Source organism: Schistocerca cancellata, chromosome 6 (assembly GCF_023864275.1).
Source record: "Schistocerca cancellata isolate TAMUIC-IGC-003103 chromosome 6, iqSchCanc2.1, whole genome shotgun sequence".
Taxonomy (NCBI): Eukaryota; Metazoa; Arthropoda; class Insecta; order Orthoptera; family Acrididae; genus Schistocerca; species Schistocerca cancellata.
The window spans coordinates 642,730,730-642,743,746 of record NC_064631.1 but is presented as its reverse complement, the minus strand read 5'-3'; the positions used below and the strand labels follow the sequence as shown (position 1 = coordinate 642,743,746).

The 13,017-nt window shown below is 41.3% G+C and overlaps 1 protein-coding gene across 2 annotated transcripts in view; it reads right to left on the bottom strand.

Moving 5' to 3' along the window:
- Positions 1-13,017, bottom strand: part of LOC126190907 (synaptic vesicle glycoprotein 2C-like) — a 477,766-nt gene that overhangs the window by 235,717 nt on the left and 229,032 nt on the right. The window lies entirely within an intron of this gene.

Genomic DNA, 13,017 nt, shown 5'->3' with positions numbered 1-13,017 from the left:
GACAGTGTTGTAGCCTCTCCCCGATGTTATTCAATCTTTATATTGAGGAAGCAGTAAAAGAAACAAAAGAAAAATTCGGAATAGGTATTAAAATCCATGGAGAAGAAATAAAAACTTTGTGGTTCGCCGATGATGCTGTAATTCTGTCAGAGACAGCAAAGGACTTGGAAGAGCAGTTGAACGGAAGGGATAGTGTCTTGAAAGGAGGATATAAGATGAACATCAACGAAAGCAAAATGAGGATAATGGAATGTGGTTGAATAAAGTCGGGTGATGCTGAAGGAATTAGATTAGGAAATGAGACACTTAAAGTAGTAAAGGAGTTTTGCTATTTGGGGAGCAAAATAACTGATGATGGTCGAAGTAGAGAGGATATAAAATGTAAACTGGCAATGGCAAGGAAAGCGTTTCTGAAGAAGAGAAATTTGTTAACATCGAGTATAGATTTAAGTGTCAGGAAGTCGTTTCTGAAAGTATTTGTATGGAGTGTAGCCATGTATGGAAATGAAACATGGACGATAAATAGTTTGGACAAGAAGAGAATAGAAACTTTCGAAATGTGGTGCTACAGAAGAATGCTGAAGATTAGATAGGTAGATCACATAACTAATGAGGAGGTACTGAACAGAATTGGAGAGAAGAGGAGTTTGTGGCACAACTTGACAAGAAGAAGGGACCGGTTGGTAGGACATGTTCTGAGGTGTCAAGGGATCACTAATTTAGCATTGGAGTGCAGTGTGGAGGGTAAAAATCGTAGAGGGAGACCAAGAGATGAATACACTAAGCAGATTCAGAAGGATGTAGGTTGCAGTAAGTACTGGGAGATGGAGAAGCTTGCACAGGATAGAGTAGCATGGAGAACTGCATCAAATCAGTCTCAGGACTGAAGACCACAACAACAACAACAACAACAACAATGTTAATTTTTAAAATATAGTACTGAGTTATGTTATTGTTACAAGATAAACTGCAGACCACTAAAATCGCAACACCAGGAATGATACCAAAGACGAAATTTACTTATTGTGAATATAGTGCACAACAGGGAGAATGCACAGTTAAATGTTTTAGGTGCAAAATTAAAAAGATAGAGTTGCCACCACTGGCAGCTACAGAGACTGCCTCACTAGGTCAGCTTGTCGTGCTGAGTTTGGACAACAAGTACAGATAAATCATTTCATGCTCCTTTAACTCTATACCAGAGTTCATCAACTGTAGTGGGTGGAGAAGGGTGATGTGACAGCCTCTTGGCAACACATGACCAGATTTTTTCAAGGGGTGAGAGGTCTCTACAATGTGCTGGCCACGGCAACATGCACACCCCCCTCTGTATTGATATAGTCCAGCACAGCCTGAAAGTTAATGTCTTGGCAACCTAGAATACTGCTACAGGCACTTACATGTCAGAAATGCCAAGTTACTGGCAGCCCAAACCAGAGATGACACCCCATAACATCACAGCAGGTGATAGGCCCAAATTATTATGATGAGGAATGCAATCTGGCAATGTTTATACAACTCAGAGCCTCTAAATGTGGATATGTCCATTGTGATGGTGTACGCAGAATCAGAACTCATCTAAAATGCTGACGAGGCCGCAGTCCCGCAACCTGTGTCATTCCCTGGTGAACCAACATTGGCACATCCCTCTGTGGCACCACATCAAGGGAGTCACAGCACAGAACAATAAACCAGACTCTCCATATGGGACGATCCTGCTTCTATCGGATTCCAACAAATGCTGGTAGACGTTTTCCTCCTTTCGTGAGGCATAACATGGTCTTGTTACAAACAAGCAATCGTCAGATGTGATTGACATATGATAAACCCATTGTCTAATCTTCCCTTATACACTAAATATAGATGCTGTTACTCTTCCATACTTTTTTGTGGTTGGGCTGAAATGCTTGCACGCAGCACACTTCACTTCATGCCAGTTTGGCTTTCTGTTCCACGCAGTCTGCACGGTGCTGCAGTTTTAATTGTCAGCAGAGTATATGATTCAATACCACCAGTAAGGTAAGAAGACTCTAAAATAGGAAAAAGAAATCACATTGTGTCTATATGTGGCATCAGTACATGAACCTTTTGGCAGTGACGATTTGTAATCATGAGCAAATGAAAATACACGAAGTTCACTGATACCGCCCTAAAAATTAAGTTCATTTTAAAGAGTTCTTCCAAAATTTTATGAGAGAATAATTCCATATTTATAGGCGAATGGCATAGGAATATAAAACTAACTGTCTGGCAGAAAGTAGAGTAAAATTTGAAAACAAACTAAAAAAGTTCCTTCCAGATAACTCCTCTTATTCTGCAGAAGAAATTCTGTTACTGTAATGTGTAAAAGGTGAGGCACACGAATTACTAATTCCAGGTTGGGTACTCAAATTTGACAGAAAAGAAATCTCTGAGAATTCCAGTGTGATGATGAAGATGGTGGCAAGAAGACCTGATAAATTAATGGTGAGCAGTTGGACGGGAGGGAGAGGGATGTCATACCACAATAATGGCTTATCTTTCCTCAGCTGAGCCACACTATCACAGTTTTTAAATATTGATAATTTATATGGAAAAAATTAACATAACTACCACACTTTGAAATATCAAGTATTTTAAAATTTGTGGTTTATAAAGGTCAATAAAATTAAACTCCAATTCAAAATTCCCTATGGTTTTATGAAATTGCTGATATTTCCTTAGATTTTCCTGATTTTTACAGAAAATGTAATTCCCTGAGAATTCCAGGTTTTCCAGAAGAATCACCAGCCTGCTCTCTCTCTCTCTCTCTCTCTCTCTCTCTCTCTCTCTATCTCTCTCTCCCTCCTCCCCAAAAAAAACCACACACACACACACACACACACACACACACACACACACACACACACACAGAGAGAGAGAGAGAGAGAGAGAGAGAGAGAGAGAGAGAGAGACAGAGACAGAGACAGAGACAGAGACAGACAGACAGAGAGAGAGAGAGAGAGAGAGAGAGATTACAAATTAATTTGTGATGTGAATGTAAAATGACTCATTCACATCATTCCAATTCATGGAACATGAAACAAATAAATTAACAATTCAACTAACCATACACGCACTTGCTTACCTGGGTCAGTATACCTTCTCTTTCCACCGGTATTCGCTTTGGGCTGCCACATAGCTAGAGAGGTTACGGGCACTGTCATGGCTCGGAATGACAATGTGGGTTTTGGAGAGTGAGGCATGTGGGTGGGGGTGTGATGTGGTTTCATAACAGGTTGTCAGGATACGGAACAGAAGAGCAATAAAATTGTGAGTATTTTGTAAACACTGACTTTTGATCAACTTTTATATTCCCAATTGTAGTAACCAAGTAATACACGAAACCAAGCCAAGTATCACAAACACTGCTTTATTGATAAATCTCTGAGCAATAATGGAAATATGCCTCTCATGATTCCAAACACAGCAAGGAGAGAGAAATCAAATAGAAGGGGCAACATAAGAAATACACAGACAACTGGTGTGTCCGGTATACTCTATAAGAATTTAGTTGGGGTGTGCCACTTTGATCAGTTGCGCCCCTGATCGCTGCTCCATGTGTGTATAGGTGCAAGTCGCCATGGTGGCACAGCGGAAACTGTGCTGTACACATGCTTCCTACAGGCATGCCTCTAGTGGCATGCCTGTTTAAGTACACACTCGTAGCAACATTAAACACACTCAAAGCAGGGTACAGCACACCTCTCCCTCACATGAAGAGGGTGCCCGATGACAGGCACATCCATCAGATCCAGAGTGGTGGCAGCTGGTGCTGATGGCAGGAGCAGGACAATGTGCTGAGTGGGCACTGGGGCATAGGGCCAGAACATGCACAGACATGGCACGGGCACACCCACGGGCAGTGGGCCCGCACGGCACCCGACAACAGCACTGGGGACGAAGGTACCATTGCTGTCTCTGCATCGTCGTCAGCAGCAGGCAGGTCACTGTGCTGAGGAGACAGGAACAAATCCACCAGCAATGGGGGTTGTACTTATGAACCGGTAGCTTCCGGCGTCGATCAGGGGTGCAACTTGTCAAAGTGGCGCACCACCAGCCTGTGGGCTGTATAGATGCCACAAGACAGTGTCCCTTGTGGTGGACAACAGCAGCCAGTATCCACTTAAGCCAGCAACTGAACCTCACGTCCACACTGGCAATTCCAGCACGAAGAGGCCAGACGAACCTGACCTCGGCATGTGCGGCATGGGTCGCTGAAGGTGGAGGAGTATGTGTGGCTGCTGGCCACCGAGCAGCTCAGCCAGGCTCTGCTTCCCCATTGACGTGAAGCGATAGGTGCTCAGAGAATGGAGGAGTACATTGTCCGGCAAAGAATTCACAACCAACTTTTTCATTTTGTACTTCCAACGCACATAACAGTCGTTCTGCCTCGTCATTTGATTGATGGTGGTATGGTGGAGCCATAAAATATCAAATGCAGTGACAGGAACAAAACAATTGAAAAGTGTGGGAAATGAAGTGGGCCCGTTATTGGAAACTAAGGTACAAGGCAAACCCTCAACAGAAAAAATCTCAAAAGCGTATGAATTGTGTCCTCAGTAGAAGTCGGTGCACACCGGAGAATGTAACTAACAAGGGAAAATGCAACCACAATCAAGAGCCAATATGAATTAAAGAAGGGATCCACAAAGTCTACACAAATTTGTTCCCATGTCTGGCATGGAGCTGGCCAGGGGGACAGAGATGCCCTGGGCACTGCCTTTCGCCAGGCCCACTGTTCACAAGCCACAACAAAATGGACAATGCCATCATCAAGCCCTGGCCAAAAAACGTGTCTCCTAGCTAACAGTTTAGAGTGCAGAACTCCCCAATGGCCCTGGTGGAGAATACACAGAACCTCGTGCTGTAACGTGGCAGGAATGGCTACTTTGTAAGAAAGGTCTTCTGTGGACAACAGCGAAACACCATCAAAAACAGACAGGCAATTCCATTAGGAAAAATAGTTGCAGCAGAGGGCCCGATGTCCAACCTGGCAAGAAACCTAGTTGGCAGCAATGGCAGCTTTTCTGTGTAAGCTCGTAATTGGGAAACCCTCGACTGCAGCCTGCATGTCAAAATGGAAGCAAAGCAATTCTTCACAAACAAAGTCAGGATCAGTATCCACAGGAAGGTAGGACAAGGCGTTCGCATTGGCATGTTTAAATGAAGGTTGAAAAAGGATTTCATAATCATAGCGAGACAAGAACAGAGTCTAGCATTGTAGGCGGCATGCTGCCTTGTCAGGCAGGGAAGTGTGATGGTTAAACGGGGAAACCAACACTTTATGGTCAATAATTACATGAAACTTAGAGTGATAAAAAAATGAAATTTCTGGAGAATACAGACTACAGCAAGAGCCTCCTTTTGCACCTGAGAGTAATGCAACTAGGCTGGAGTGAGAGATTTAGAGGGAGAAAAAAACAGGTCATTCACAGTGTGCACTAGGAACCTGCCAAGGCCATAGTGTGAGGCATCTGTCACCAAAACTATGTGCTAGTCCAGAGAGCAGGTAGCCAAACAAGGGGCTGAGAGTAGTTTGGATTACAAGATTTGAACAGCACACTTGCAATCTGGTCTCCAGCAAAAAGGTACATTCTTGCGTAACAAAGCATGCAACAGCTGGTACAATGTGGCTGCTCCCTGCAGGAATTTCTTCCCTAGGAAGGCCTGAAGCTCCTTCATGGATGAGGCACAGACATAACAGCAGATATGTGGTATGGCAGAGAGCAAACCCCATCCTGCAAGACCTTGAACCCCAAATAAACAACAGAAGATTGAAAAAACAGATTTCATGAGGTTAAACCACTGTAAGCTTGTGAACTGTAAGAAAGAAAACAAAACTTGCAAATTTTTCAAGTGATCGGCCATGGAGGAGCCTGTGATAGCAATACCATCCAAATAATTAATGCAACCAGGAACAGGCACAAAGTCAATTGCTCTAAAAATCATTGGAAAATATCAGGGGCACTAGCCATACCAAATGGAAAATGCAAATATTGATAGAGACCAAAAGGAGCTTTTTTAATTTATTTATGCTTCATAACTACAGCCTATTATCTGGAAAGCAAAAATAGGCCACACAAATCACAAATCCTTGGGTAATAACAAATTATGTATTAACTATTTATTTCCGATACTTAATGTTTAAAATACTACTTCTGCTACTACAAAACTACAATAAAACCCACAACCAGTTACCCAACTACTAATACTAGTACAAGCACTACAGAATCTGTTCTGTTTGTTCATTTATTTTGGTGCATTTAACTTTCCACTACTGGATCTGCCCTCATACTATCCCAGTCAATAGCCACTGTCTGTTGGATTCCTTGGGCATTGGGCAGAGTGTGAGCAGCGTTTCCACTATAGCAAGCAATCCCACCCATCACTGTTACGCCGAAGTCCACACTTCCATGATCACTTGCAGTAATGCAATGTAGATTCTTGGGGGACTATTTCATTCAGTGGCTGCTGACGTCAGTTACCTTCTCTCCATCTGCAGAGTATGTTGTCTAGCATTGATGGAAGCACACTGACTTATAACTGAATGCCTTGTTAAGTCTTAGTATCATCCACGATGCGCCAGGTTGACTTGTTCCTTAGTGCTGTTTTGGGTCCAACATCTTTAATATCTGATGTCCATTACCTGCCATATCTCATTGTTGCAGGCAGTGCTACCCGTCACCTGTCATGATTTTGTATATATATGGAGCACACGGGCCATGGCCAGTCAGGTAATGCATCAATCCACTCAAACGGTTACAAAATTTCATTCTTAATCTCTCCCTGCTGTTAGGGAGAAATTCGTATGTTCTCCTACCTGTGCCTGAAGTGCCCCATTCATTTTTCCACGGTTGTAACATGTGACGTTTCTTTGCATTTGTTGAACTGGCCTCAGTTCCAAGCACCCTTTGTACTTCCATTTGATTGCCTTTCTTTAACCAGTAAAGGTTTCCCTTTCCCTAATTTCAAAGTCCAATGGGCATATTCCTAGAATTACTAACAAAATATCATTCAGGGTAGTGTAGTAGGTGTCCATTAATCACATTAGCACTTCTCGTTGAACTCTTCTCACTAATGAGGCTGGCTTTACTAGCTGCAATCTATGAGCCCAGATGCTTGTGCCATATCCTACAACTGATGCTAATATAGGTTGGTGGTATACTCTGATTGTTTTCAAGAGAAGCTGAAATTGCCTATTTGCAATGGTTTTAATTTTCTTCATCACATTTGTACCTTTCCTGCCACCTTCCTCTATGTGATATGCAAAGTTATGACATTTGTCCAGAATTACCCCAGATATCTTGTTATTGCACTGCTCCTAATTGTTACATATTTAATTTTATTTTAAGGCTTCTTGTTAGGTTCTCTTTCAGCAGGAGGTACGTTGTTTTATGAGGAGTTAGTGACAATTTAACACTTCAACCCTAGCCCTCTAGTTCATGGGGTGCCACATTACATTTTTCTTCTACAATCCTTCTGGAACCACCACTTACAACGAACAGCACATCATCTGCAAATGCTGCCAGTCTGTTTATGTTACTGAAGTCATGGAACGTCTGTAGCATGGGCTCCAGTGCAACATCACAAAACTCTGGACCACACATTGATCCTTTCTGACAGCATTTTGTTGTTGTCTTCATTATTTTCTTCCCTGGGGTGTTAAAGAAGCATATTGCCCATGGCAATAATCTCTTAGGCAGTTCTACAGCGCTTCTAAACACTCCAAATCCCCAAGGCGACCAAAGAAAGACGGCCACCATAGGTTATCGAAAGCACCAGCAATATCAATCATCATTACTAGAGCATACATAGAATGAGCATTTGCCACTAGGAAGAGTGCCTTATTAACCGCATCTTCAGTTGACTTGCCTCTTCTAAAACCATACTGGTAAGGGCTCACCTCATGGTGCAGTCGATGATCTTGTAATCTTTTGCATAATAGTTTTTCAAATATTTTGACAAGGATGTTCAGAAGACAAATTGGTCTATAGGATTTGTGTACCACAGGATCCTTACTTTTCCGTTAACTAATTATTACAACTTCAACATATTCTTCCACAGTGCAAGGACCTTTCCTTGCAAGGGCACTTGTTGTACATTTCACACAAGTATCTATCTAACTGATAATATAATGTAAATGGACAGATAAAAAATTCCACTCACCAAGCAGTGCAGGGACACGAACATACACACAAAAGAATTTAGTTTTCACAACCTTTTGGAGCCAGTGGCTCCTTCCTCTGGCAGAAGAGTTGAAGGGGAAGGAAGAGGGGTGAACGAAAAGGATTGGAGAGGTTTAGGGAAAGGGGTACTGTTTAGAAAAGTCGCCCAGAATCCTGGGTCAGGGGACACTTACCAGACAGAATGAGAAGGAAAGACTGATTGTTGGGGACTGCACCGGATGAGATTTGAAAACCTGAGACATTAATGTTGGAAAACAGGATAATATACGAGACAGAATTACTACTAAAACATCGTGCATGAGTTAATAAGGGTGAAAAGCTAAGTGCATTATAAGTAACAGAGGTGGGGGGGGGGGGGGGGTGAGAAAAATAATAAAAGTCAGAAAATGATAGTTGTAAAAACCTGAAATGGAGTGAAGAAAGAAACAGTTATTGTGAATAAATACAGAGACAGAAGGAGTTAAATTAAGGCCAGGTGGGTGGCAAGAACCATGGATGTATTGTATTGCTAGTTCCCACCTTCCTATGCCAACCTTTTCATGGTTCGCTTAAAGGGGGCTTCTTCAGCCCCTGGTTTGGTTTAAATACACTGATGACATCTCTGACATATGGATTCATGGTGAAGCTGATCTGTAAAATTCCTGGAATCTCTAAATACCTTCTACCAATTAAATTTCACATGGCCCTATTCTGAATCCCTTGCCACTTTCATTGATGTTGATCTCATCCTCATCGAAGGCCAGCTACACACCTAAGTCCCCATTAAATGCACTAACAACAGTACTTACATTTTGACAGCCGCCATCCTTTCCATGTCAAACGTTCCCTCCCATACAGCCTTGGCATTTGAGGCAAACATATTTATTCAGATGCAGACTATTCAACCTTCACTGGATGTAATTACCCGAACAGCCTAGTCCAAAAGCAGAATTCCTGGGCCATCACATCCAATCCTGGTACTGCTAATCCCTCCAAAAAACAACTTTGGAGCACACCACCTGTCACCCAGCACTATCCTGGTCTTGAATGTATCAATCAGCTTCTTTAACAAGGTCATGACTTCCTAAACTCATGCCCTGAAATGAGATCCATTCTGTCTGAGATTTTGCCCACCACACCTAGAATAGCTTTTTGTCACCTCCCAATCACCGCAATATCCTTGTCAGACCCTATGCTTCTTCTGCACCCATCTCCCTATGTTATGGCTCCTATCCCCATGACTATCCCCACATCCCCACTGCAAGGTTTGCACTATGCACCGTCCTACCACCACCTATTCCAGCCCTGTAACTGGCAAAACGTATACCATCAAAGGGAGACACACCTGCAAAATGACACTTTATACACCAGGCTTTACGTAAACACCATTCAGCATTTTACATCAGCATGACTACCACCCAGTTATCAGTCAGCATGAATAGGCATAGGCAGAATGTGTATACAGGCAACAAACAATACCCTGTCGCAGAGCATGCTCTACAACATGACAGTCATGACATCGAGGTGCCTGTTTCACCACACGCACTGTATTGATGCTTCCCCCAGATACCAGTTTCTCAGAACTCCGCAGTTGGGAACTAGCACTACAACACGTCCTTGGTTGTCGCCACCCACCTGGCCTTAATTTACATTAATTCCTTCCATCTCAGCATTTATTCATTATTCACAGTAACTACTCCTTTCTCACTCCATTTCACTTTTCTACATCTTTCATTTTCTGACTTGTCTATTTTTTGCTGTCCCCCCCTCCTACCTCTGTTACATACTATGCAGTCAGCTTTTCACTCTTATTAACTCATGCACGATGTTTTAGTAGTAATCTCTGTCTTGCATACTACCCTGTCATCCACCTTTAAGCTCTCAGGTTTTCAAATCTCATCTGGTGCGTCCCCAACAATCAGCCTTTCCTTCTCGTCCTGTCTGGTAAGTCTCCCCTGACCCAGGGTTCTGGGTGACTTTTCTAAACAGTACCCCTTTCCCTAAGCCTCTCCAGTCTTTTTCCTTCATCCCTCTTCCTTTCCCTTTAACTCTTCTGCCAGAAGAAGGAGCCACTGGCTGTGTGTTCTCCTGCCACCGCTTGATTCTTTTATCTGTTCATTTACATTTTATTATCAATAATTGATTAGTTTTGTTGTTGTAACTATTTAATTGGTCACACAGGGCTTGTATTACTTTGGCAGGGAGATTTTTTCTATTTCAGTCTCAAAATTAGTTGCTGAATTTCTCTTGTGTGAAGGGGTATACAGGTTTATTGTTTCTATAGTCTACCCCTAACATTTTTCATAACCTGCAATATCTATCTATCTTGCCTTCTTCTCCATTGTCAGGAAGTAGTATTTCCACTTGTAGAGCAGCCAACCATTCCCAATTTTCTGTTACCATCCCATCATTCCTTCTGAACATGGATAAAATTGTTGGTGCTCATATTTCCTCACGATATTTTATATGGTTCACCCCAGTCTTCACGAATTGCTTCCATTTTTCCATTTTCATTTTCGATAACTCTTTCTTACAACATTGTTAATATACCTGTATCTATGCAATCTTTGGACTCTACATCTACATGGATACTCAACATAGGTTCAGTGAACCACCTTCACAACAATTCTCTATTATTCCAATCTCGTACAGTGGAAAAAATGAACACTTTTATCTTTCGCGTGAGATCTGTTTTCCCTTATTGTAGTATGGTGATCATATCTCCCTATGTAGGTCAGTATCAACAAAATATTTTCACATTCAGAGGAGAAAGTTGGTGATTGAAATTTCATGAGATTTCGCCACAACAAAAAATGCTTTTGTTTTAATTATGTCTACCCCAAATCCTGTATCATTTCAGTGACACTCTCTCCCCTATTTCGCAATAATACAAAATGTGCTGCCCTTCTTTGACAATTCTTGATGTAAACCATCAATCCCATCTGGTAATGATCTCACACTGTGCAGCAGTTAACTAAAAGAGGGTGGACAAGTGTAGTATAGGCAGTCTCTTTAGTAGATCTGTTACATTTTCTAAGTGTCCTGCCAATGAAATGCAGTCTTTGGTTAGCCTCCCCCACAACATTTTCTACGTGTTACTTCCAATTTAAGTTGTTTGTAATTGTAATTCCTAGGAATTTAATTGAATTTATGGTCCTTAGATTTGACTGATTTATCGTGTAACTGAAGTTTAATGGATTTCTTTTAACCTCATAAGGATGAAGTCACACTTTTCATTATTCAGGGTCAATTGTCAATTTTTGCACCATATAAATCATTTTGTAATTTGTTTTTATCTTCTGATAACTTCATTAGTCGATAAAGGACAGTGTCATCTGCAAGCAACTTAAGACAGCTACTAAGATTGTCTCCTAAACCATTTATATAGATGAGGAACAGCAAATGGCCTATAACACTACCTTGGGGAACACCAGAAATCACTTCTGTTTTACTCAATGACTTTCTGTAAATTACTACTAACTGTGCCCTCCCTGACAGGAAAATCCAGTCACATAACTGAGACAATATTCCATTAGCACGCAATTTCACTACAAGCAACTTGTGTGGTACAGTGTCAAAAGCCTTCTGGAAATCTAGAAGTATGGAATCAATTTGAAATCCCTTGTCAATAGCACTCAACACTTCATGTGAGTAAAGAGCTAGGCCTAGTTACGTTTCTCAAGAACAATGTTTCCTAAATCGTGTTGACTGTGTGTCAATAGACTGTTCTCATCGATTTAATTCATAATGTTCGAATACAATATACGTTTCAAAATCCTGCTGCATATGGATGTTAATGACATGGGCCTGTAATTTAGTGGATTACTCCTATTAGCTTTCTTTAATATTGGTGTGACTTGTGCAACATCACTGCATTAAATGACATTGCTGCTGAAGAGAGGGAAGATCCAGCATTGCTGAAAGTCATATAAGTCTTGAAGAATGAGCAACTGATCAAAGGAGAACTCCAATTAATAAATGAAACATTGTATATGGCTCTCAGGTTTTCAAATCACGTCCGAAGCTATCCTCAACTATCAGTCTTTCCTGCTCATCCTCTACGGTAAGCCTCCCCTGATCCACTGTTCTGGGTGACTTTCTCGATATCTACCCCTTTTTCTAGACCTCTCCAGTCCTTTTCCTTCACGCTTCTTCTTTCCCCTTCAACCCTTACGCCTGAAGAAGGAGCCACTGACTCTGAAAGCTTGCCAATTACAACCCTATTTTATGTGTGTGTTCTGCCACCACTTGGTGAGTAGATTTTTTTATATATCTAATTAAATAAACGACTGATAAGTTTGAGAAACCAAGTAATGCTGTTTCACAGTGCATGTAATAGTCTGAAGACTGACTATGCCAGATTAGCCTATGTTAAATGTAGTAACCAGTATGAAAAAGCCATCATGGATGCCAAAAAACACTTAATTTCATTATTTTTGAGAACTCCAATTGTAAGTGCAAAGCTGCATGTAAACTATTAAGAGTTACTTATTTATTTGCTATTTTCTTTTAGTTTGTTATTTATATAAAAGAACAGACCAAATGTTGCACATGAACTGGCATGAAGATAACACATAATATTTTAACATAATTTCCATTCTGTTAGTAATAACTAAGCATTATGCAGTAAAAGGGAGGAAATTTGCTAGAATATCTAGATAAAAAGAAAATTTAGTTTGTTACACTATGCAGCACTGGTAAATCACAAATTTTATAATTTTGAATTCTGGACTGAACTGCTATGCAACACTGCATTACACTACACTACACTACATAACACAACACTACACTGTACTACTGTATTTGGTATCAGAACCAAGCTGGACTTCTT